This window comes from Giraffa tippelskirchi, chromosome 2 (assembly GCF_054371585.1).
Source record: "Giraffa tippelskirchi isolate mGirTip1 chromosome 2, T2T-mGirTip1v1.2.pri, whole genome shotgun sequence".
NCBI classification, from domain to species: domain Eukaryota; kingdom Metazoa; phylum Chordata; class Mammalia; order Artiodactyla; family Giraffidae; genus Giraffa; species Giraffa tippelskirchi.
The window spans coordinates 230,757,129-230,782,050 of record NC_137276.1 but is presented as its reverse complement, the minus strand read 5'-3'; the positions used below and the strand labels follow the sequence as shown (position 1 = coordinate 230,782,050).

The 24,922-nt window shown below is 41.6% G+C and overlaps 1 protein-coding gene across 41 annotated transcripts in view; it reads right to left on the bottom strand.

Moving 5' to 3' along the window:
* DYRK1A (dual specificity tyrosine phosphorylation regulated kinase 1A) overlaps positions 1–24,922 on the bottom strand; it is a 214,750-nt gene that overhangs the window by 121,437 nt on the left and 68,391 nt on the right. The window contains exons 2-4 of one of the 41 annotated variants that reach the window (XM_081573150.1): positions 21,212–21,454; positions 19,330–19,473; positions 19,102–19,149 (exon numbers count right to left, since the gene is read on the bottom strand). The exons of 35 other annotated variants lie outside the window; for them this stretch is intronic. The gene's annotated coding sequence lies outside the window, so the exon portion shown is untranslated. Of the gene's footprint in view, positions 1–10,852; positions 10,982–19,101; positions 19,150–19,329; positions 19,474–20,956; positions 21,021–21,211; positions 21,544–24,922 lie in introns of those variants that run through there. 5 more of the 41 variants (XM_081573157.1, XM_081573163.1, XM_081573162.1 and 2 more) reach the window with 5 other exon arrangements.

Below are 24,922 nucleotides of genomic sequence, written 5' to 3'. Positions count from 1 at the left end.
ACTGCATTATAAAATGGATCAACTGGTCAGATTAGATAATAAAAAAGAGAACAGAAAAGTGACCTTTTCCTGCTTCAGACAGATACTTTCTGAAGTTCCTGTCCCTTGGCTGTCCCAATAAACCACTTCTGCCCAGTGTCCACACCTTATACTCTCTCCTCTGCTTGAATCTGGACTGTCCTGTAACTTGCTTTTGACGTAAAGAACCTGGTAAAGATGACACTACACCAGTTTCAGGCATAAAAAGTATTAAGATGGCCCAGTGGCTTCTGCTGTTGGCCCCACCAGAATCCAGTCGCCACCACATACAAAGTTCAACCACCCCAAGACCATGCCGTGACAAAGCCCACGGCAATCGTACAAAAAGGTTACCTGAGAAAGATGTCTCAAACACCACACGGGCTGGAATCCACCATCTCGGACTTTCCAGTCCCAGGAGACACCATGTGGAATGGAGGCAAGGCCTGCTCAAACTGGAGAATCGCAGTTGTTTTAAGCCTCTGAGTTTTGACATGGTTCACTAAATAAATATAGATAACCCCAATATTTTGTATGCAAACAAACATGGAAGAAAAGTTACAATGTACTGTCTGCAAGATGTTTGAAGGTAAACACTCCACATCTGAAAATAATTTACTATCTTGAACTTGGAAAAAAGGCTGGTAAATTCTTACATCTTATCTTGTATCAGCACACTTTTTTAACGAATAACTCAGAACTCCCACCAGATGGTTAATACTGAGGAGAGAAGCAGGTCAGGACTCCATCTCCAGGCTAAACACCTATACACAGCCACACACAAAACAGCTTATTAAACTTCAGTTAAGAAGCTGCCTATAGATAATCTCTTTGAGAAAATACCCTCCTGGCTAAGAATACAGAGTGGAGCTTTTTAAACTGATTTGTATCCTCACAAAAAGGCAGTAATGAGACTGAAAGAGTACTGTTATCTGCCAGTAGAAAAGGACAACCATGCATAAGTCTTTATATTATGGGTTCACACTTATTGAGAAATATTAAGATACACTCTGTGCCAGGCATCCTGGATACCAGAAAAAAAAATCCCTGTCCACTGCTGCTCAATCTAGCCAAGGCCCCAAATACAAATAATGATTTTATAAATGCTACTGATGCTTTTGAACTGTGGTGTTGGAGAAGACTCTTGAGAGTCCCTTGGACTGCAAGGAGATCCAACCAGTCCATCCCAAAGGAAATCAGTCCTAAATATTCATTGGAAGTGCTGATGCTGAAGGTAAAACTACAATACTTTGGCCACCTGATGAGAAGAACTGACTCGTTGGAAAAGACCCTGAGGTTGGGAAAGGTTGAGGGCAGGAGAAGGGGAGGACAGAGGATGAGATGGCTCGATGGCATCACCAACTCAATGGGTAATGAGTTTGGGTAAGCTCCGGGAGTTGGTGATGGACAGGGAGGCCTGGCGTGCTGCAGTCCATGGGGTCGGACACGACTGAGCGACCGAACTGAGGGTTAAACTGTGCACAATGCAAACACAAGAAGGAACTAATGAGAACACAGAAGACAGAGCTATTCTTCCTACCGCACTCCTGCGTCCTTCCAGGAGAGTTAGGAAAGACTAAAGGAGATGACATCTGAGATGAGTAACTGAGGTTATGAAGACTTTCCCCAAAACCCAGCCCATAAGGGTTGGAATTCAAACATTCTAACATCGGCTCTACTGAGGGCACACTTGTCTGCTTTATTCCCCCAGTGTCTTGAGCACCTAAATCAGGGCCTGTCACATAACAAGTACGCAAACATGTTAAATTTTACTCCTATAATTAGACCTTGGACATTTCACTCAGCATCATTTCTTAAAGATGAGTAATGGCTTATAGAGCTGCTTTGAGAATTAAATGAGATACTATACAATCATGTTTGGAAAATGAAAAAAGGCACTAAAAAGCTTGGGTGGTATTATTATATTAGAGGAAGGAGCATTTGTGTATTTGATGCCTCAAGTGCCTACTCCGCCAAGCTCTGGGCTCTACAGAAAACCTTGTAAAAGCAGCACAGACAACGTGCCTCAAAGGAAGACAGAGAGGAAAGGAGCAGAAAGCAAAACACGTGTGGGGAAATGAAAGCCACTGAGAAGAGCTGTGAAGTGGAGGAAATGCAGTGGGGCTGCAGAAAAAGAGTGCAAAGATAAACTGAGGTCAACTACAAAGAGAACCTGTATTTTCTAATCAACTTGGTCTTCACTGCTCAGAAACAAAAATGGATGGTTACAGGCTGTGGTGAAACAGCACAATCAGGGTGAGAGCAGCTACAGGAGGAGGAGGGTAGGGCTGACAGTGTAAAGAAATAAAGACCAAAAAAATATGAAAAAAGGAATATACAGCTTCAGTAAGTACAAATTCAACACAGTGGATAATCCATGCATTTACAATTATTCTCACAAAGCTCCACTGAAAATTAAAGCCACCTAAAATCAGTAAAGAAGTCAAAAGTAATAATAACAATAATAATAGAAGAAAGTAACTCAAATTATTAGGTAACGAAAAATCATGGACAGTGGTAGTAGACTTAGGAGAATGAAGGAAGGCACACAATAAATGTCTACACCTGGACATACCAAGGAAAATGGTTAACGAACCCTGAAACCCTAGAAGGAAGGGCTTATTAGGACACAGACATATTCTCTGTGTCCAGAGACCTGGGGAGCACCCACACCCTAACAGCAATGAGCATACCTAATGCTCAGATTTCAGTTTCCAAATACCACTCTCCAGGAAAAGAAACCAGTGCTCCAGGCAGAGTTCTCACACTCGACATCAAATACGTGACCCATAAAAGAAAAATTTAATATAAACTGGACTGTGCCAAAATTCAAACTTTTGCTCTGAAAAAAAAAAAAAAAAGACTCTGTAAAGAGGATGAAAAAACAAGGAACGGACAGGCAGAACCACATATCCAACAAAGACCTTGCATCCAGAACACATAAAGAACTCTCATAACTCAAGTTAAAATTTTTTTAAAAAACCTAATCAGAAAATGGACGAAAGACATGAACAGATATCTCACCAAAGAGGAGATAGAGATAGCAAACAAGCAAATGAAAAGATGTTTTAACATCCTTAGTTATTAAGAAAATGCTAATTAAAACCACAGTAGGGTACCACCACACCTACTAGTACAGCTAAATAAGAAAAGGGTGATAATACCGAATGGTGGGGAGGATGCGGAGAACCTGGACTCCTCATAGAGCGCAGGCAAGAACATACAGGGTGCACACACCATGGGGAAACAGTCTGGTGGCTGCCTAGAAAACTCCACACACGCTCAGCATGTGACCCAGCAATCACACTCAAACTCCTACCCCCAAAAATGAAAAACAATATTTACACAAAAATCTGTACTCAAACAGTCGAAGCAGTTTTATTCATAACATCATACAAAATATTCGAAACAATCCAAATGTCCTTCAATAGTTGAATGGTTTAACGAACTTGGTACAAGGATACAACAGAACACCACTCAGCAATAAGAAGGAAGTAACTATTGATTTACACAACACTAAATGGATCTCAAGGCGTCACACTTTGTGAAAAAGGTTCATCTTAAAAAGGTTACATACTGTATGATTCCACTCATATAACATATTGAAGTGACAAAACTACACACATGGAGAATAAACAAAACGGTGGAAGGGGTATTGGGAATACACAAAGGAAGCAAAAAATGTTCTTCTAAAGTGACAGAACAGCTCTCTCACTGTGTGGGACTAGCTACTCAAATCTATACATGGAACAGAGAAGTTACAAAAGACTATGCTCACACACAAACGCAAGCTTAAAAAACAAAGAAATGAGGAGTGCAGTTACCAGAAATATACCAGATATATCAAATGTCCAGATCTTGATACTGTGCTAAGGCTATGCAAAATTCCACTAAAGGAAGCTGACGGGGCTACACAGGACTTTATACCATCCTTGCAACTTACTATGAATTTTGAAATGTGAAATAATTATTTCAAAATAAAGAATTTTCAGGGAGGAAGGAGCTTCTTGGAAAAATGGCCAACTCCAAGGCTGAGACAGAAGTTTAAGATAAGCCTGGAAGTGCTCCAAAAAATGATGGAGATAGGCTAAAAGGACACAGAAGTCAACCTGGCAAAATCCGGGGCAAGTGAAGCAGCAAAATCAGTGCAGGAACACTACAACCCACTGCATGAAACAGAAAATCAGGAGCCCACAGTGACACAAAACGAGTATCTTAAAAGTCGGTAACAGAATATTTATACAGTCGCAAAGTATCTCTGTACAAAATACTTATTACAAAAAGGGAGGAAAAGTAACTTTAAAATGGAAGAGCCTGAAGGCACCACCATCATCAAGTGATCAAAGTGAACGTTATCAATAATGGTACAAATGGCAATCATACACCACCTGCAGTGGGCACTGTACCGCCCCGCCCCAAGCGCACTCTACAACCTGACCCTTGGCACCTGTGAACGTGTTCCTTTACATGGCAAAGGGGAATCACGGTTGCACAGGAAATTAAATTTGCCAATCACATGACTCTAAAATTGAGACTAACCTCAGTGACCCCAGTGGGCCCAGTGTAATCACAAAGCCCCTCCAGAGTGAGAGCGGGGAAGAGAGAGAGACGGCAGCACAGGTGCACGAGGCCCACAGTGGCCGGCTGTGCAAAGAGGGGGAGACCACAAGCCGAGAAAAGCAGACGGCCCCCAAAGCGGGAAAAGGCAAGAACGTGAGCTTAGAGCCTCCAAGAGGGATGGAGCCCTACCAACACCGTGACTTGAGCCCAGATCAGATCCATCTTGGACTTCTGAACTCAGAACTGTGACACAATAAATGTGTGTTTTTTAAGCCACTGAACTTCTGGTAATATTTTTTACAGCACAAGCTGAAAATCAGTAATACACCATCTAACAAAATGCACTGAAATTAACACAGCATCACTTCCATGATACTCCTGGCAAAGATGTTCAGCCTACATCTAATGTAAAGAAACATCAGACAAACTCACACTGAGGGGCATTCTCTAAAATAACTGGCCTGTATTCTTCAAAAACATCAGTATCATAAAGAAAGAGCAGCTGAAGGACTACTGTAGATCAAGAGTTGGAGAGACATGACAACAAAAGGTGCTAAGTGATCCTAGGTTGACTGTATCCTTCTCCCATAAAGACCACCACCCGGGCAACAACTGAAAGCTGAGTGGAGGCCTAAGGATCAGACAGCTGAAATATATAAATGTTAAATTTCTGCCTTTGATGGCTGTACTGTCGTCAGGCAAGAAAATGTCTCTGTTTATAGGAAAAATACACTGCAATATTCAACAAAGAAGAGACTTCATGTCAACAACTTTATCTCAAAAGATTCAAGAAATAAAAGTTACCTGTATTTTACATGCAACTTATCTGAGTTCATTTCAACAAATAAGCAAATAAAATAAATGCAGTAAAACCCCATATTGCAACCATCACATCCCCAAACAGACCAGAGGCATGCGCGCTCTCTGGGGAAAACACACAGAGACTCTGCATGTGGAGAGACCAAGCACAAGAGAGAACAGCTGAGACAGAAGGCTGCAAGGAGCTTCCTTGGTGGCTCAGCGGTAAGTAAACAATCCACCTGCCAACGCAGGGGACGCAGATTTGATCCCTGGGTTGGGAAGATCCCTGGAAAAGGAAACGGCAACCCAGTCCAGTATTCTTGCCTGGGAAATCCCATGGACAGAGGAGCCTGGCTGGTTACAGTCCACAGAGTGGCAAAGAGTCAGACACAACTTAGCGACTCATCAACAAGAGCCCTGGAGTGACATAAGGGTACTCACACTCACGGGTCCCTCAAGCACCACACTAATAAGCCTTCAGTAAACAAGCCGCACCCTCAAAAAAAAAGCTTCCTTTGGCTTTATCATAACTTACTCCTAAACGCAAGCCACCAGCCCAGGGGTGGCCAGATATTCGAGGAAAGCTGCCAAAACTCAAAGACAGAAATCAAAGTAAGCAGAAAAACAGGAATCCACAGGAAATGGAGACAATGCCATAAAGGGGGAAAAAAAGGCAATTAATCATAACATGAATGTGCTTGAAGAGGTAAAAGAATATATGAAACCATGAAGTAAAAACAAAAAACTATGAAAAGAAAAAAAAGGGCAAGGGAGGGGCGGAACAGAGAACACAAAAAAACATTCTGATGGAAAATAAAAGTTGAAAAATATCTCCCAATAAGGGTAAAAAATAAACAAACGGAAAATATTCGAGACAACACTACAGAATCTCAGAACATTACAGATGAAGATCAGATCCTCAAAACTCCTGGGGAGTGGGAGGGTTCACATAAAAAGAACCAAAATCTCTAATAAATCAAAGGATCCACATTAATAGTTAGTAGTCACTAACATCACAGAGTCAGATATTTTGTGCCTCCCAAAGATAACGTACCACCCATGTAGTATTCTCCCCACTTACCACCTCACACACACACACACACAAATTATCAAGTCTCTAGATCTTACTGCCACGTACAGGAAATACATTACAAGGGACAGGGAACACATCAATGACACCACAGGGTTTCATTCAGTAATACACAGGCTGGAGAAAACTTCAAGACAGATGATAGTTTCTTCAACAAATAAAACTAAGGGGAAAAAATAACACCAACAGATTAAGAGAGGCTTCAGAGGTTTGTCAGTCAGTGACAATTTAGGGACCTTACTTAAGATTCTAATTTGAATAAACTGTTTTAAAATGTAATTATGAGGCAATCAAGGTAATATGAACTTAAACTGGATGTTTGAAGAATTATTATTAATCTTTTAAATCTTTTAAATACTAAAATTTTTTAAATACTACAAAGGGTTATAGTTTACAAACAAGCCCTTATCTTTTAGAGAAACAAACTGAAACATTCACGAGTAAAATTATGTATCTGGGTTTGCTTGTATGAAATCAAAAGGAAGAGGGATAGACAGGATTATAAATTTTTAGAAAGTGGCCATGAGGTGACCAACGTTGAAGTTGGGTAATGGTTACATGGGGAGTTGCATTATGTTCTCTGACTTTTCCATACTTTTGGAACCCAGAATACAAATTATATCTGTTATAAGAAGCTAGAAAACCATGAAGCAATCCATTCACAGTTCTCAGTAAAAATCACATTCCAACTGCAATTCTATACCCAGTCAAAACTTTTACTCATGAAAGAAAACAGATTAAAGACACTTTCAGATGATGTCTCAAAAAATTGACCTCTTGTGCACTCTTTCTCAGCAAGTATTAAAAGTTGTGCTCTGACAAAGTGAAAGAAAAAAGTTGGAGGAGGAAATCGCAACCCACTCCAGTATCCTTGCCTGGGAATTCCCACGGACAGAGGAGCTTGGTGGGCTACAGTCGATGGGGTAGCAGAGTCTGACGTGACTTGGCAACTAAAACACAAAAACAACATACATAGGCAAAGAACCTAAAAGAGAGTAGATACATGTATGTATAACTGACTCACCCTGCTATACGGTAGAAACACAACACCGTAAATCAACCACACTTCAATAAAAAAAAATTTTTAATTTCCATATAATAGTTTGATGGAGGGGCCCTTAAGGAAGGGGGTGGGAGTGGCTGAGAATAAGGCATAAGACACTAACTATCTAATCTTTGTGTAAAACTATACAGAGAGGCTACTAGAAGGTATGGATGGGGAAACTCAGACACAAGGACCTAGAAAACAAAGCAAAACAAAACCATAGGAGGAAAACAAAACATGAAAAACAAAATTATACAAGGAGGGAAATGCAATCATAGTATACAATTTGCCTCCATGGTGAACAAGACTTACATAATCATACTACTACCCTGAATACACTGAACGAAAATACACATGTAACTACAATGGATAGATGGAAGAAGTCTAAGACAGGTGGTTTTAAATAGTCATCTATCTTAAAAGAAATGACAACCCACTCCAGTGTTCTTGCCTGGAGAATTCCATGGACAGAGGAGCCTGGCGGGCTACAGTCCATGGGGTCGCAGAGTCAGACACGGCCGAGCACACGTGCACACACACCTTCACAGAAAATCAATAGGCAGCGTCTGAAATCTCATGCTGAATACCAGAGGAAGGTCCGAGTTACCCACCCAGCCTCCAACTGCCCCCTTTTTCCTCTGTAACCTAAGTCAATTTTGTCCAGAACTCTTTTGCACACTCACCCATTTAGGCACATGCTCAGGGAAAGCACTCGGTTCCACGTGTGTGCCCAACTGGTCTAAATGTCATTGTTTCCCTTCCTAGTGAGTGTTTCAGAAACAGGCCAGGAGGTAGGTCTGCCAGTGTTTCTAGGCAAAGTTTTCACACTGTTATACAGCTACAAGAAAGATAATTTTCCTTCTCTGGACACTGTTGTACCTGGGTACAACTCTGAAACTCCTGCATCTTATTAAGTTGAGGATGCAACCGGCCAATGACTAAAAGGGAAGACGGAAAAGTCAGGGCTCTGAAGTCATTACTGTGCCACAAAACCAATTAGCTGAAGAATCCACCCTACCTCTGGACTTCAACTGTGAGTTACCCGGAAGCCAGTTTGGGTCGTGGTTTCAGTACTAGTATCCAGAAGCATCCTAACTGATAAGCAAATTCTAAGAGTCAGACACGTCTGAGTGACTAACACTTTCAAGCAGCAGAAGCAGCAGCTAAGAGTATACTTTGGCCAAATGATGTGAAGAGCCAACTCAACGGAAAAGACCCTGATGCTGGGAAAGACTGAAAGCAGAAGGAGAAAGGGGCGACAGAGGATGAGATGGTTGGATGGCATCAGTGACTCGATGGACATGAGTGTGAGCAAACTCCAGGAGATGGTGAAGGACAGGGAAGCCTGGCGTGCTGCAGGCCACAGGGTCGCAAAGAGTTCAACAACAAATGACTACCCACGGGGCAGAGCTTGCCACCTAGTGAACGCGGCGCATGGTGCCACCAGTGTTCCAGAAGCGCCAAGATCCCCCGAAGGCCTCAGGACATCCAAACAGCCGCTTCTACTTTGTCCACAGAGACCCTGAGGAGGGAAAGTTCAGGAAGCACGGCTCGAGGGAGCAGGACTAGGAGTAAGGAGGGCTGTTCAGGGACAGGTTTTCCTTCACAAGCCTTTCAGTAGGTATTCAATTTTGATTATTTGCATGTTAAAACTAAAAATTAATTCTTAAAAAAAAAATGCAGGAAGCAAAAAGAGACTGAAGATCTGATCTGTTGAGAACTAATGAACAGTAGTATAAAGAAAGGATTTAATTGAATACAAGCGTTTGCACTTTTCACACACTGTCAACAGTAGGCAGAGACTACTCCCGCAGGGAAACTGAGGCTCAGAGATGTTTCCAGGGCTGGGATTCAAAGCCGGGTGCCGAGCACAGACTCCAGGCAACGCACTCGCCACCACTCTCTCTACCGTCAGTCACAGACAGACTCTGAGGTGGCTCCCACCACACAGAGTCCTGCTGCCAGGCCCTTCCACATTCCACAGGCCCTTCCCCTGACTCAAGACCCATGACCTGCTTTTAACCAAGAGCATACAGGCAAGGGGAAGGGATGGCGCTTCTGTGGTTAGGATACATGAGACCATGCAGCTGTCTAATGTGCAGACTCGCTCCTTCACTGTCTTGGAGCAAGTTAAGTGGCCACGATGGGAAAGGACCACACACCAAGGAACTGAGGGTCAATGCCTGCCAACAGGCAGCAAGAAACTGCAGCCCTCGGTCCAGCACCACCCAGGGCGCTGAGTGCTACCACCGGTCAAACAAGCAGAGGAGACCTTTCCCCAGGGAAGCCTGAGATGAGACCACAGCCCCGTTCATCTTCTGACCGCCGTCCTTAGACCCAACTGAGCTAAGCTGTGCCCATACATGTGGCCCACAGACACCATGAGGCCGTAAGAGCATGCTTTCAGTCTCTAGCTTTATGGTGATATTGTTACAGACCAAGCAATAACGAGCACACCGTGGCACAATAAAGTTCTTCTGCCATATCCTGGTGCTTGGCTGAAATAATCATTTTCACCTACTCTTAATTACACAAGCCAACTTTAGGTTAGCAGTCACAATTTGCTCTTTTCTAGAAAAAATTTATGTACCAAAATGTCAACATTAAACACAATATGACCCTGTGCTTTACTTGTATTTTTTACTGAGGTATATTTGACAAAAAACATTAGTTTCAGGTGTACAACACAGTGATCTGACATTTGACCCTGCATTTTAATAACCATTTTAATAACCTTGTTTGCTGATTTCATTGTCTCTATCATTTGTTTCTACTGACTGAGTTTTCTATGTCTTCAAGTTTCCTAATCCTCTCTTCTGGAATGTCTAATCTGCCATTAATATACTTCTCATTTCACACATTAGCTGTCACCTCTAAAAGTTTGACATGGGTGTTTTTATATCTTTCATAATTTCTAACTTTTTGAATAGATGGAATACAGCAACTGCTTTCATGTCCTTGCCCATTATTGCTAACATCTGTCAATTCTAAGTTGGTTTCAATTTACTGATACCCTAATTATAAGTCACATTAACCTACATCTTCACACATTCAGCAATTTTTGATTGGATACTGGATATTTTTACATTGTTGAGTGCTGGGTTTCTTTACATTTCTTTAAAGAGTGTTGGCTTTTGTAAGGAAAAGAAATTACATTACTTTCAAATTACAGGTGACCCTTGAGCAACAGAGGGGTTAGAAGTGCTGGCCCCACCCCCCAACGTCAATTTTCCAAGTATAAACTCACAGCCAGTCCTCTGTATCCGCAGTCCCACAGACCGGCCTTCAGTCAACATTTACGGCGATGACTAAGATTATGGAACTCTTTCTCCGCATACCTTCCTTCTTTCAGAACCCTGCTCCTCACATCAGAATCATTCTGGCCTCCCTCAACTCCAGTCTTTCTTTCCTCAACTCGTGGGCTTTATCTGGGATCTCCTTCGGTGGCTCAGTGGTGAAGAATCCACCTGCCAACACAAGGGATGCGGGTTGGGTCCTTGGGTCGGGAAATCCCCTAGAGGAGGAAATGGCAACCCACTCCACCATTCTTGCTGGGAAATCCCATGGACAGAGGAGCCTGGGAGGATACAGTCCACGGGGTTGTAGAGAGTCAGACACGACTGAGCACACGCGCACATCCCAGCACCGAGATCTGAAGACTGCCTCAGGCAGAAAGCTGGGCCATCACAGGACCCACCGCGTCTGTTTCCCATCTGTTAGGCATCACAGCTCTGCACTGCCTATTGTTTAATATCCAAAAATACTTGTTCCATGTGTTTTGTCCCGTTTCCTAGCTGTTTATGGTGGGAGGATAAATTCAGAAAGTTACTGCCCCATAGTAAAAAAGCAGAAATCAATACTGACAGTAATTTTAAAGTAAACGTTTTATCAGATGCAATCCCTAAACATACACATACACATCACTATAACTTAGAACGTGTTAGTCGTTCAGCTGTTTGCGACCAACTCTTTGCGACCCCACGGGCTGTATGTAACCCATCAGGCTCCTCTAGTTCATGGAATTCTCCAGGTAAGAATACTGGAGCAGGTTGCCAGTTCCTCCTCCAGGGGATCTTCCCAACTCAGAGATATAACCTGCATCTCCTGTGTCTCCTGCATTGCAGACAAGATTCTTTACCCACTGAACCATCAGGGAAGCCCCATTATCACTTTACCCCATCTTTACTTTTATCATGATATTTATCACTCTTGGTCAGTATGTCAGTTGCTTTCTTGCTTGCTCTACACTTCACAACAGAACTTAAGCTCTGTGAGCACAGGGATCTTACCTAGCTGTCACTCTGAATATCCAACATCTAGAACATACCCTGGCAAAGAATAACCACTCAAATTCAGTACAATCATTAAATCAATAAGCAAAATGTTTTACGAGTATTTCACTTAATACATACTGTGAACTCTTCTTAGTAAATTCTAATCTAGACACAGATAACTCTGACTCTAGAGAGTTCCTTCAAATTGTCTATTATCGAAACTAGCACCATCTCAGTAAAGGTTCTAGTTGCAAACAAAAGAAACTAACTCTGGCTTTGTTGAAACTGAAAAGGAAGTTATTAAAGTGTATTAGGCAACTCACAGAAAACCCCAGGAGGGCCAGGCTGGAAGGCCATATAATCAAGAACACCCAAAAGGCAAACCACAGATCTGGTCCAGTGGAGACAACACAGGATTCGGTCCCTGTGACTTGCAAAGATACCAAAGACACCGGGATGAAGTGCCAGGACTGGATCTGCCGCTGACGGCCGCCAGGAAAGAGACACTATGGCCATCCCCCTTCTATGCGGACATGGACTCTGCAAAGGGCCTGCTTCTGCAAATCACTGGCTTCTGAGGTGGTGGAATGGAAGCCCCAGGTCATATGATGGCATTCTAAGTCCCAAAAATGCAGAGAAACTGAGCAACTGCCTTTCACAATGGAAGACGTCTACCTCCCTCTCATCAAGATTCTGAAGGTAAAGAATTCCCTAAATGTAGAAAGCTATCAGATGTTCTGGTTTATCAGCTGAAAGCCTCATGAACCAAGGGCACAAGCATGAACCCCAGCATATCACACCTTTTCTCTCTCTCTTCAATTAACAAGTTTAAGAAGCTCTACATTCCTTCTTTTCTAGCTCAACGTTTAACTTTAGGGCCTTTAACTGTTCACCTTTAGGGCCTTTAACTGTTCACCGTGTTTTTTATTATCTAGAAGCAGCATATGCAAAATACTATGATTAACCTCAAGCAAATTTACTTCCCTGCATCGCAGTTTTTTAACTTATAAACAGATATTACCAACCACCTTCCAGTGCTAGTGCTAATATTAAAATAACTAAAAACGAATCTGTACAGTGTCTGGCCCATAGCAGGCAATCAATTAATAGTAGCTACTGTTCCAGTGGTCATGTATGGATGTGAGAGCTGGACTAAAGAAAACTGAGCACTGAACAATCGATGCTTTTAAACTGTGGTGTTGGAGAAGACTCTTGAGAGTCCTTTGGACAGCAAGGAGATCCAACCAATCCATCCTAAAGGAAATTAGTCCTGAATATTCACTGGAAGCGGAGAAAGCAATGGCACCCCACTCCCGTACTCTTGCCTGGAAAATCCCATGGACGGAGGAGCCTGGTAGGCTACAGTCCATGGGGTCGCTGAGAGTCGGACACGACTGAGCGACTTCACTTTCACTTTTCCCTTTCATGCACTGGAGAAGGAAATGGCAACCCACACCAGTATTCTTGCCTGGAGAATCCCAGGGATGGCAGAGCCTGGTGGGCTGCCGTCTATGGGGTCGCACAGAGTCAGACACGACTGAAGCGACTTAGCAGCATTCACTGGAAGGACTGATGCTGAAGCTGAAACTCCAATACTCTGGCCACCTGATGCGAAGAGCTGACTCACTGGAAGAGACCCTGATGCTGGGAAAGACTGAAGGCGGGAGAAGGGGATGACAGAGGATGAGATGGTTGGATGGCATCACCGGCTCAATGGACATGAGTTTGAGGAGGCTCTGGGAGTTGGTGATGGACAGGGAGGCCTGTCGTGCTGTGGTTCATGGCGCCGCAGAGTCAGACATGACTGAGCGACTGAAATGAACTGTTACCATCAAATAGTAGCTTACTTTTTAATAGGAGAAACTCACTGGCTTACATGAACATCTTTTTTTAAAAGTCTATGTCAACAAGTTGAAGATCTGAGTTTCTATTCTGCATTGGAATTATAATCGTTAGCCTCCTTAGTCCCCACTTGTTGTCGTTGTTGTTCAGTCATCCAGTTGTGTCCAACTCTTTGTGACCCCACGGACTGCAGCACACTAGGCCTCCCTGTCCCTCACCACCTCCAGGAGTTTGCCCAAGTTCATGTTCATTGCACTGGTGATGCCGTCCCGCCATCAGCATCCAGAACTCTTACCTCAATTAACAGGTTATAGAAGTCCTATGTTTCTTCTTTTCTCTCTCAGTGTTTAACTTCAGGGCCTTTAACTGTTCACTGGGTTTTTTATTAAATACTATGGTTAACCTTAAGCAAATTTACTTCCCTGCATTGTAGATTAGTCCCTATGTTACCAGAAATAAAGCAACAAGAAGCTTAAAGACATGCTGCCACCAAAACTAAGTTCAAGGAACACATAAATAGATGGACAATGGGATGGCTGGCTGGCTGGAAGCATCAAGCCATGTTTTATTTTAGAGTTCTCTTGAGTAAGTTCTAACTCTACTGAAGAGCTTCATGTATGTCCATGTGATTCACGACTACGTCCCAAGGGACTGGCATGGGCCCAGGCAAAGAGCCAAAAGATAAAATCTGAATATTTGCTTTTCTAAATATTTACTACAGAAACTAATCACTGAGAAAGATTTCAGAACTACTTTAAAAAAAATCCCTTTTAAGCTTTTAAAAAGATGATTCACCTGACAAGATCAAAAGCCTCAATAGTTTTCTAACTACAAGTCAATTCTCAGGAAAATTCATCCATACAATGAACTTTCTCTCAATCATTCTTGTTCTGTGAAGGAAAAGTAAAGACAAAAAGTACCCAAACAAACTACTTTCTTTACCTTTCCATCACTTTTTAAATGACGTCAAAGCTCGAGCTTATTTTAAATGTGAACCTGACACCTACTGCTAATGCTGGATTGACATTCCAGATGAATTTGTTGAATGAACCGCACTTTGCTGGCTAAAAATTATAAAGAAGAGCCGGGTTGGTTCCCTCTACAATTTAAAACTCCAAATGATTACTCCAAATGACCACCAAGAACTGTATCTATTTCAATAAACTACTAAAGTTATGTAGCCCTTTAATAAAGAGGGCACCATCCTTCCATTCCATCACACAATGCCAAGTTTCTCAGAGCTGGTAGGTGTTGATATTTCATACGCACTTGCTAAATTAATCCATGAGTAAGTAACTTTGTCTTTTTACTGGCTACATAATTTTCCAATCTAATCTTTTAAAACGATTCACTTAAAAAAAAAAAAAAAGGCTCCTACATTCCCTGTTCAACTCTTACTCCAAATGCACATTCCCCTTATGCAATCATTCGGTCCTTGAGACCAACATCCAAATGTAGTTCACTGTTTTAGTACTCGCCATATATGCCAAAGACTTGCTAATCCCTACGACTGCGGGGGGTGGGGGACGTGTACAAAACAACACTGCCCCTGCTCTCTGGAGGGGATGAATAAAACAAGCACTAAAAAAGATGGCTGGCCCAGAAGCAGACATTCAAAGACATGGATCCCAGGGCATAGGAGACAAGGCTGCCTGAATCAGCTGGAGCCAGGTCATCCAGTCCGCCGGTCCTAAGTGTGGTCTTCATCCTGGAAGTCACAACAAATTACTGAAGAGGTTTTGGGGGGAGGGGGGTTAAGTACTAAGAATTCTTGCTCATCCATTTGTTCAAATCCCTCTTTCATTCCTATCCATTATATTGAATTTTATTTATTGACCTTTCCTATATGCCCACATCCTTTATTTCAAATGTCTATATCTTACTCAGCAAACAGCCTTCTTTCAAACATACCCCTATGAATCTTAAAACTTGTTTTCAAATTCTCCCCTTTGCATAGCTGATTCCAATACTTCTGAGTAACGATGGGCCTTCAGGCCAATTCCTAAGTTTACTTAGTTTTACTGACATTTTGAACTGTACCACAGAACCATTATAGGGAAATTCAGAAAGTGAAATTAGATTGTAAAATATGCTGGGATCCTGGTAATTTTACTGCCATTGCTGTTTTGGAATACTTTAATGAAACAATCTTTTGTGCCACAGAAGTCACGTGTACCAAAAATAAACGTGTTTGATGTAAAGATGAAGTAAAACACACCGCCGCAGTGACAGCTGTCCCTTCTCAAGGGGAAATGATCAAAGAAGAACAAATTTTTCAGCAGACAGTATTTGTCTTTAAGACAGGAGTCCCACTTAGACCCAAATAAAGTTTAACTTAAACTGTCAAAGGGACTTTTAAAAGTAGACAAAATTTTTGACCTTCAAAAGGCACCACTGAATCTCATTCCGTTTCATAGACTGTGCTCCTTTTAATGAAAATGCCCGTCTGCCCTAGACTGAGTCCGAAACCCCCAGCTAGAGCCAGCTCCATCACGGCGCCGGCACTGATCCCCACCCTAGGGCCACGTGCGGCGCCCAACAGGCACTCAATAATAGCTCTATCCACCTCAGAAGATAAACGCTTTTTAGATGACTGGTCTCCCAATAAGAACATATGCGAAAATAACAGAATAAATGTGGTATTTTTCAGGAAAATACCAAGCTACTCAGAATAAACTGAACGCACACGTTTAGCTACTCCATACTTCTCAGCCCATGAGCTGGGACACCTCTTCATCTCCAGGATCACCGCTGCCAACGCTGCCTTCTCCCGCGGCCCCATCTTGTAGCTCATTTTTAGTGGTGCTACAAGTTATTTCTACCTGTCAACAAAGGTCTGTCTCGTCAAACCTATGGTTTTTCCAGTGGTCATGTATGGCTCTGAGACTTGGACCATAAAGAAAGCTGAGTGTCAAAGAATTGATGCTTTTGAACTGTGGTGTTGGAGAAGACTCTTGAGAGTCCCTTGGACTGCAAGGAGACCCAACCAGTCCATCCTAAAGGAGATCAGTCCTGAATATTCACTGGAAGGACTGATGCTGAAGCTAAACCTCCAATACTTTGGCCACCTGATGCAAAGAACTGACTCACTGGAAAAGATCCTGATGCTGGGAAGAACTGAAGGCAGGAGGAGAAGGGGACGACAGAGGATGAGATGGCTGGATGGCATCATCGACTTAATGGACATGAGTGTGGGTAAATTCCGGGAGTTGGTGATGGACAGGGAGGCCTGGCATGCTGCAGTCCACGGGGTCACAAAGAGTTGGACAGGACTGAGCAAATGAACCACAACAAGTTATTTCCACCGGTCACTAATAGAAGGACTGAACTACAATAATAATTCTCTCTTCTGTTCTTCATTGTTCCTTCAAAGAAATATTCTCAACTGTTTCCATTAAGCCTATCATTCTACTCCTCAAAAGCTTTACTATACTGCCACCAAAGTTGAATTCTCTCCTTTCTATCTCCAAAACCTGGAGTCCTGGGTCAGGACTTCCCTGGTGGCTTAGTGGATAAGAATTCACTAACTGTTAGCAGTCATGGTCTTCTTTGTCCTAATTTTGCTGATATACACACAACTATTTCAACACTTAACAGCTGAGGTCACCAAACCTTGCTCATTTTTGTAGTGAAAGCTTCTACCACCACAACTCACATATCTTACACAGGACAGGCAAAAGTTTCCTCAGTTGAAGAGGAACAAGACTCACCTTTTACAATTTATCAAAGCATTAACAATTTATCAAAACATTTTTCATTCAACAGAATACAGAAATACAGAAAAATCACAAAACAATTTTAACTAAATATCAAAGAATGAATATTTTGTTAAAGTGTAAGACTTATAGTACACCGTAAGATGCTCAAATTCACTCATAAAGAAAATTCAAACAAATAACTAGACTGCACCGTTCACCTATTAAATCGATAAAGATTTAAAACTTGAATAATGCCAGTGTTTTTGAGATTTGGGAAACTACACACTTTTAGACACTGCTGCTGAAGCATAAATTGGTGCTACTTTTTGGAAGACAGTTTGGCAAAACATACTCATATGTGCATATACCTGGTGAACCAGCAATTTCTCTTATAAATCCGTATCCTCTGGCTAATGCTGACAAAAAAGTGACATGTGCAAGGATGTACACTGCAGCACTGTTTAAAAATAGCAAAAGTATCGGCTTCCCTGGTGGTCCAGTGGTTAAGAATCTGCCTGCCAATGCAGGGGGCATGGGTTCAGTCCCTGGGCCAGGAAGATTCCACATGCCTTGGAGCAACGAAGAGTAGCCCCCGCAACGAGAAAAAGTCTGCAAGCAGCAACCAAGACCCAGCGCAGCCAAAAATAAAATGTTTTTTTTTTTTAAACTTCTAAAACTAAAGGGAAAAATTAAATTCTCTTTAATGGAGATTGATTCAGTTGTGTTACATCCGTAACATCAAATACTTCCCAACTGTTAAAAAAAAAAAAAATATACAGGGAAACTCTACCACCTGATACAGGAATATTTCCAAGAGAGAGCAAGACATTTAAGTTGCAAAACCGCGTGCTTAGCAAGACCCCATTTTTTTTAAGTACACAGACAAAGTGTACACATACATAATGTCGTACTTCAAAAAAAAAATCGGGATCACACTAAAGATAGTTTTGTCATTTGTTGTTGTTCGGTCACTAACTCTTTGCAAACCCATGTTCTGCAGCACGCCAGGCTCCCCTGTCCTCCACTATCTACCGGAGTTTGTCCAATCCGGGCCCACTGAGTCAGTGATGCCGTCCAACCACCTCATCCTCTGCTGCCCCATGCTTTGTAACACACGTGTATATACCACATGTTTATATATGCAGTTTACATATATACGTATAGGACATTTCTGATAGGAAAAACTAAATAGCTGTTACTTACGGAGCACAGGCAGGGAGGGTTGGGGGTGGGTGACACCCTTCATTCCATAGGGCTGGATCTTTTATCATGAAAATAAAACACTTGTTGATCTTTAAAAACTAAAATTCCCCAGAACAAAATGATACCTTTGAAGTCTGATATAAGACTGCTCAAACAGGAGTCCTAAGAAGATGAGAAAGAGCTAAGAGGGCACTCCTACTGCAATGACCATGCATTCAATCAAGCCCAGAGGTCCTCAACAAAATGATCTACGGTCCCAAGACCAACAGTGGCAAGCCAGCAAGGGCCAGCCCAACGTTACCAACCTCAGCCACCAGAGAAGCCTCCGAGCACGGTTCCAGGGCTGCACCACAAGCAGACACTTCTCAAACAGACCCGTCATTCTCCTTGGACAAGGGCCTGTGTACCCTAACCCTCCCTCCTCTTCCCAAAAGCTCTTTTATTAGTGTGGGTGCTAATCTGCAATGTTTAAAATGACAGCAGCTAATTGATAAAGTGTTAACCTGATAACAGATGAAGGATATTTCCCTAGGAATATTTCCATTTTAAATTAGCGGATCTAGCTCTTACCTTAATCTACAGGTATGAATTCAACGGTGAGAATGGCAAGCAAATCAGCTGAAAAGGAAAGGAATGATCTGAGGACATTGGCTACTGATCATGCCAAATCCACACCTCCCTTTCATCTACCCTAACTGGCTGGAGATAAACCTCTCTGCCCACTGTAGCACCGACACTAATGATACTTGATTTAAAACCTCAACTTCCCACCTTTAAATATTTATTGGACCAACTCACAGTATTTTTCTAAAAGGTTCAGAAGACAGTGAAGTGAGCCAACCATTCAACAGCAATGAGCTCACACATAAACAGCGACATACTTGAATGACAGATCTCCCTATAAAATAAAAAATGCAGTTGTACTCTTCTCCTTTCTCTCTTCTGGGGAAAGAACAAAGAACCAAGAGTTGGGAAAACATGTGCTAGCCCCCACCCCCTACCTGCCTACTCAAAGGCACTGGTTAGTCATTTCATTTATTTGCATCCATTTCCTCCTCTAAGATGAGAAATGAACTATATCAATGTTTCTCAAAATGCTTCTACTGCACCGGGGATACTTGCAGTCCCAATTAAGACAGTGGATTCCAGCGCAACACACAAACCTTCAGAAAGAGGAGTCTCGGGCTAGGGAGTCCCACAACTCTGACAAGTTCTCCTGAAAACTATCTGAGGCTCATTAGTTCCTCAGGTCTCCACTTGACCTAATTATAGGCTAGTTCAAAGGAATCCTAGACCTTCCTCTTCTGTCAAACCCACAGAAAAAAAAAGAGGAAGACACTGGACAGTAAATGTTTAAATATCACTGCTATGGTCGTTACAACTTCAGTGAGGCAAACACTTACTGAAGACCTGACAAGATCTTGCAATATTGAATCACACTGTCCTAGTACTGCTTGCTGAGATTATGTACACAAATACACACAAAATGGTCCAGGGGGCTGCTAAAACTAAATCCAAAAGCTTAAGACTTCAAATACTGTTTACATATAATAGTTACAGCAATCAAGAATCCTTGTTCCTATTAAAAAATACCATCAATAAAATAACGTGCTGCTGCTGCTAAGTCGCTTCAGTCGTGTCCGACTCTGTGCGACCCCATAGACGGCAGCCCACCAGGCTCCACCGTCCCTGGGATTCTCTAGGCAAGAATACTGGAGTGGATTGTCATTTCCTTCTCCAGTGCGTGAAAGGGAAAAGTGAAAGTGAAGTCGCTCAGTCGTCTCCGTCTCCAACTCTTAGCGACCCCAGGGACTGTAGCCTACCAGGCTCCTCCGAATGTGCTATTAGACTCCAAATTCCTTCACTATTATAAGTTTAGTTACATTAACTCTAATCTGACTACATGTGTATATACTGCATATACTAAGTACTGACAATCTATTTCAATTTACACACCACAGTTCAAACGATTAATGAGCAAATATGGAATATAAACATTAATTAGTGTAATAAGTTGTCTTTTCAAAGTTCATCTCTGTTAAGTTTCTTTCAAAACATCTGAAAGAATGAGAGGCAATGCTTCGTAATCCCCCATTCTCCTTTTCTTCAGTAAAAACAGATTTTCAGGCAGACAATCAGCCACCCTACTGATGACCACATATCCCAGCCTCCTTTGCAGCTACATGGGGCCACCTGACGAAGTTCCAACCAACAGGTGTGAAAAAGTCACATGTGCAATTTCCAGGTTCATCTTTAAAAACGGATGTTCTCGCCCCCATCCTGTCCCTGGACCGTGAATGTGGTGGCGAGCTGTCTTGAACTGCGGGGGTTAATGGGGTCCCATTACACACAAGAAAGCAACAAGACAGAAGGAACCAAGGTCTCCTGTATCCTGGAGCTGCCACATCAGCCTTCAACTACTTACGTGAGAAAGAAACTCCACGTTTAAGCCACTGTAGTCAGAACATGGGCCCAATCTTGTGTTCTAACTAATGCATACAGAAAGTTTAAGTTACTAATAAATATTCCATAATAGCTACTTACCAACTCAGTGAAGTTGAAACTCTAATTACAAATTCTTGGGTAACCTCACTACTGAAATTATTGCTACTCCACCAACTTACACTTATATGGCATTTTACACTTGTGCAAAGCATCTCATTAGAGTATCTCATTTCACCTTTTCCAAATCCTGGGCAGGGCAGCTAGAGCTTACGCACGGTCGGCATACAGGATTCTAAAGTTCCGAAGCTACTCTGCCCGAGACTGCACAAGCAAGGAGTGGTGCCCAGGCTTCAGGCTTCAGCACACAGGTTCTCCATTCCATCTTCCTGTGTACATGTACATTCATCTACTCCTGCCATGTGCCCAGCACTGGCGCTACAGGCGCTGGAGTTACTGATTATTCCCGTCCAGATGGACCCTACAGTTTAAGGGTGAGAGGCAGAGACAGACAGTAAAGAACACATGCACACACGCATGCTGTGCTGTGCTCAGTCGTGTCCGCCTCTCTGCGACCCCATGGACTGTAGCCTGCGAGGCTCCTCTGTTCATGGAATTCTCCAGGCAGGAATACTGGAGTGGGTTGCCCTGCCCTCCTCCAGGGGATCTTCCCAACCCAGGGATCAAACCGGGGTCTCCTGCATTGCAGGTGGATTCATTACCAACTGAGCTACCATGGAAGCCCGTACATATGCATACCTATGAATAATTGTATGGTTACTTTTAGTAAGGGCTGTCAAAAAAAAAAAGGTGTTGGTAAGAACGCATGGCCAAGTAATCTTACTTAGAACCGAGTTTGGGGAAAGAAGTAGCATTTATGTTGAGACCGTGAGGATGGGTATCAGTGAAAAGCAAAGGAGGGAGAAGACTATTAAGAAATGTTATGTCTGTTATCTCAGTCTTCACAAGCACCCCATGGTAAGGATCACCAACCCATCTTACAGATGAAGAAACTGATATTAAGCAAATCCACTGTGCCTTAAACCCACATTGCCAGTGAGAGGCGGGACTGCTTGAGATTCCAGACCTGCCTGACTCTGGAGGCTCTGCCTGGTACCGCCTTACAGGCCAACACTCTCTCCTCAGCTGCTATCTCTACCTCTGTAATAAGCAGATCTCACATTTGAGCATCTTACCCAAATGCATGTGCTAAAATGCCAACCTTAACCACAAATACCCAGAAGACAAAACAAAACAAAACACCAACTCTTGTCGGTAAAAATTTTATACAGAGAAACAAAGAGAACTATTTAATGAACAGGGATGCTATTTAAAATAAAGCTGATATTAAAACCAGTTTCATTCCATGTTAAACCAGTTCACAAGCGCCTCTCCGCAAAAGCAATTTAAACAAGCAATTAAATTATGTAGCAATAAAATGAAAAATAACTCATCAAGAGTATAGATACATTTTAAACTATAATGCATCACATATCAGATATGGGCACGTATCCATCAAACAATAAAAAATTAAAACAAGCAAAACCTTCACAGTATTACAAACTTTTCAAAGTCACCTTCTAGAAGAGAAGGTGCATAGCTCTGGGAGAACAATCAATTGCTAAGAAGCCTAAATGGTTCTATATCAGCAAAAGGCATGCCTACAAGGAACCACATTATTTTAGATGTTCAATGTACTGTAAGTTATCTCCAGTGAAGAATTCTATCTCACTATGCCACTCTGGAAGGTTTTCAAGCAAAAGCATAACTTATTTCAAACGTTTGGCTGGTTTATACAATGCTGTATTTCCAAGTCATTTTGTTTTCATATACCAAAAAATGAAACTAAGGCTACCAGCAGCCACTAGATTAGGAGATGAGACTTGTCTCTAATTACCTAGTAAGAACCTTAAATTAATTACTTTAGTCATGTGAAGTCAACATTTCACTTTCACACAACCAATGATAAACTTTACAGCTCTAGCTTTACATTATAACACTGATATAAGGCAAGATTTTGAATGATTTCTTATTTAGGGGCAATGGGGGAGAAATTTTAGGTAATTTAAAATAATTTGATGATTTTCCCAAGTAATTAAACACAAATTATAACCTCCCCTCCCCAAAATTTAAATCCAAAACTGTGCCAGCTTTGGGTTATGAATTACCGTAATTTCTCTAACCATCAAAATGTTGCCCAGTGGTCAAAATAATATATGGTAAAAAATCTTTTAAAAAGCATAACCACTGTGTATAAGTAAGGTGCTCATACAAAAATAGTCAAGTCACACGCTTCACTTTGGGTAATGTTAGTGTGCTGGTGTCAAGTTTCAGGGGCCCATGTTTGATAGTTTCAAGAAATATCTTTACTTCTAAACAGAAAATACACACAAGTATCTGGAGGTAAAACCACCAAAAAACTCACCAGGAACTAGTGATTCTTAGCTCACAGTTTAAATTACTGACAGGAACACAACAAAATTCTAAGACTAGTAGAATTTTGGGGAGAGAAGAGTCAATCTCTTCATAAAGACTCTGGAAGTTTGGGGGTTCTGCTGAGTTCACATGTTTAAAGTTTTTTCTCAGGCGATGAAAAGAGAAACTGCTTGGGTGTGGGAGTGGGGGTGTAGGAAATGTGAAAGTTCTTTGAAACAAGAGAAAGCAAATGCTAAAGCAAAGAAAATTTGACACACACCTTATCACAAAAAAGAAAGTCACAAATGAAGTCCCCTCTTCTATTTACCTAGTTTTTAAGAGCATGCATAAGGCAATTCTCTTCTCACTCATAATAAAGTTATTTCTATTCAAATTTTCTCCCCATGACTGGAGAGCTGCCAACCATAAACACACACATGAAAACATCCCTGAGCATCCTAAACTTCTAAGCTATTTCTTTTGTTTTTGTTTTCAAGTAGTACCCAAGAGTCCATATAAATTAGCTTCTGCTTTCTCTGTAGTTTCAAAACAAAATGTATGCCAAAGGTCATACTAATCATGTATTATAACAAGTTATCTTCAATTTTGCTTTCACAGATAATCGTGGGGCTATAAAAACCTATATAAATTCTTTAAATACCAGTTGCTGCACTTACCACTCCCCACTCCCACATCTCTAAGCCATAAACACAAAAACTCCCCACAAGTAAAACTCAGGGGCAGACATCAGACAATATTCTAGTGGGGGAAAAATTCTAACCCAAGGTTGTGTTTACTTTTTTTTTTTCTTTAATCTACATTCCCAGACAAGACACTGCATTACAATGGAATATTCTCATTTATTTTGAACGCTAGTGACCTCAAAAAACTGAACTAAATGTCTGAATCCCTAGGACACGGTTATTATGTATGTGTGTTACGTTTCCAATAAGTTCCACCAAAAGGTCTTTAAAAGAAATTTAAGATCTTAAACCTAAATTCCGTATTCTGAACAAAAACAAAGATCTCACTAGATTTCACCCACCTCCCACCTCTACCAGTAACGACCATCCACTTCCCTCAATTCTACTCAAATCCTTAATCTTTTTTAGATTTCAAAGGAAAGCCTTCACTTTACAGAAAGAGAGGGGATCCTTCTTTCTAGGAAACTTAATTTCTGAGCTTATGCCTCTTTGGAAGTTTCTGTACTCAGTTTTACAATTTGGTGTAGACACTGACAGAACTCCTTAACTTTTTGGCAAGGTCTTAAGTCTAAATGAATTTGGACAGCCACCATCAACACTATTGCTACTCCAAAGCAAATCCTCCAAAACCAATGGGGTACTTTAAGTGTAAGTTGTATGTCTATTAAAAATCTTAATACAACTTGAGTAAACTTTTTTCATAACTGCTGTTTCCTTGAAAGTATCTTTTTCAGTTTAAAATCTTACCACATGAAATTTTAGTTCTAGTCTCATATTTATATCAGAAAAAAAAATTATCCTTCAAGTAACTGATTAAGATATGGGAAATT